Here is a 2520-nt window from a genome sequence, read left to right on the forward strand (position 1 = left end):
TCCCTTCCCTTCCCTTCCCTTCCCTTCCCTTCCCTTCCCTTCCACAGACTTTTAGTACAAATTTGGTGTCACAGCTCAATCTGTCAGACCTGATCTAGCTTCAAACACTAGGTACCCAACTCGAATATGACCACAAATAGATGAACCATAAATATAAGCCACATCTGAAGTTTAAACATTAAGCAAAGTTTATTCAAAGTCAGAGGATAAATAATGTGGCCAACTACATTCAGCAAGTATGACAGCACCTTTAAAGACAAACCAACCCATGGATTGCTATCAAAGGCAGTACAGAATGTGTAAGTACACTAACAGAGATCTCAGTGACCTCTTAGCTCTGTTAGAAGATATTTGGATAAAATTTAAAGGGGCTGCAGTATTTAACTCTTCATTAAACATATAAAACCATGTGATCTGTCTTTGCCCATCTGGAGACTGCAATGTTAATGAGTTAACTGCCTGAACATAGTCTCTATAGAGTCACTTGGATAATTTGGAGCAGTGTCATTTCAAACTAAGGATAAATACAGCTTTGTATAAAATGAGTTCTTGTTCCAGCAATAATTGCTGGTGTGCTGTACAAGATGGTCTTGAATCTCCCAATCAGTCTTATTCCCAGAGCAGTAAGTGATACAGATTTCCATAAAGGGGCAATGCATCTACAAGTAGAGTCACTCATTTTGTGGAGATGTTGGCACAAGGAATCAAATTACTCTAGCAGTTAGGGACTCTTTTTATAGTAAACAGTTAGTGGAAAAAGAATATGTACACAGTTTATATTACACTTCCATACTTTAGAGTACCAGTAAAAAACATTTCTCAACATGAGTAAAATAATCTGTGGTTATTTTTATGCTGTGGTCAATGATAACATTTCAGAAGAAATCTTTTATTATTATTGAAACGATCTGTATGTTGTTGTGGTTTCTATTCTCCGTGCTTATAACAAACCTGTTTTTTTAAGTCTCAAAGTTCAAATATGCAAATCTAGATTCACCAAGGATGAATATAGAAAAAAATAGAATCTCACATACACTGTTTGTCTTGACTTCCTTGTTAAAAGGGAGTAAGAAGTATTATAGTGCATGAAAAACCTGATCTGTTTGTGGATGAGCAAGGAAAATATTTATATTTAACATTTAAAATTATTATTAAGAAATTAATGCTTTTTAAATAGTAGCATTAGGAAAATCTGTGAATTAAGAGAGAAAATCTGTCTGGTTAATCCAGTCAATCCATAAAGAAGAACTCCTTGCTTCAAAATTATTGGATGGAAATCCTCTATAAAGGAGGTTTGATAAAGTGGGATCTGACAGGTCAGACAAAAGTAAATTCTTCCCACAACAGAGGGAAAAACTGTAAGCCCTTCCTGGTAGAAGAGATCTTTATAATAAGGACAAAAGTCAAATGTATTCTGGATATGATATATGCTATGGAAACTTCTAAGGTAAGATCAGATACATTGCCACTTTCCTGTCTAATCGGTGTTGTTTCAGCTAGGTGTACCTCTGTTCTGTTCTAATTCTGGGCAATAGGGCCAAGAAGATTTTTCCCTACATGTTCCTTCTTCAGTCCTTTTAGTTATCACAAATTAGAAAAATGAAAGACAAAAACCTCTTGCCTACAAGAATTTGGGCTAGAAGAATCTGTTTTTCAAGGCAAACATCACCAAATGCCATGAAAAAGTGATGAAGACAGAATTCAGGTGGTGACTAATTCTTTTCTAGGTTGGAGTCTCTCCAGAAGTACTGAAATCAAAGCTGGTTGCCAGTCAGTGTGTGTTATGGCAAAATCCACCTAATAAGTGAACAAGGCAATCAATGTATTTAATGTGACAGCACCACTTGAGGCATTTTCAGCTCTCTGAAGAGAGTTAAGTCAAGATTGTTTCAACCTTTTAAATCATAGGCAAACCTGCAAAACATTTCCAGAACCTGCCAGAATAACTCTTTTGTCTTCAGCTAAAAAACACCCTTTATTAAGCCTGAACCACTTTCTCTCAGAAGTAACCATGATGCAAATGGTTTTATCTTGCATGTAACCAAGGCAAGAAAACATTAACCAGCTGGTCCCCATTCGGAAGCATCTGTAACCATCTGGAGTGAGCCCCAGACCGCAGTGCAGCAGCTCAGTGTGGGACGAGGCATGACTCAGTTCGTGTCTGCCAGAATCAACATTCACTGACTGGAACATGTTCAGACCCTCCTTTTAACAATTCTCCAAATGGTCTTTACCAGGCATTAATGTAACCTTATTTCCATGAGCCAAATGGGAGTTGTATGGTTCTGGCTGGCAAAGGCTGGTGTTGGGTGGTCCTGTGATGTTGGTGGTCTTGGCACACGGATTTCAGTTCTCGAAAGCAGTGATCCTGTGACCCTTTCTGCACAGTGGCCGTTCTCGCTAAGGTTGGGTGGTTACTGACATCGTGGGTCAGAAATGAGAGAATGACCTCTTTTGTGCTTCTGCTTCTCACTTCCATGCTTTGGCAGCCTCGTATTACCATCACTGATATTTCAGAGA

The sequence above is a fragment of the Numida meleagris genome, chromosome 4 (genome assembly GCF_002078875.1).
Source record: "Numida meleagris isolate 19003 breed g44 Domestic line chromosome 4, NumMel1.0, whole genome shotgun sequence".
Lineage (NCBI taxonomy): Eukaryota > Metazoa > Chordata > Aves > Galliformes > Numididae > Numida > Numida meleagris.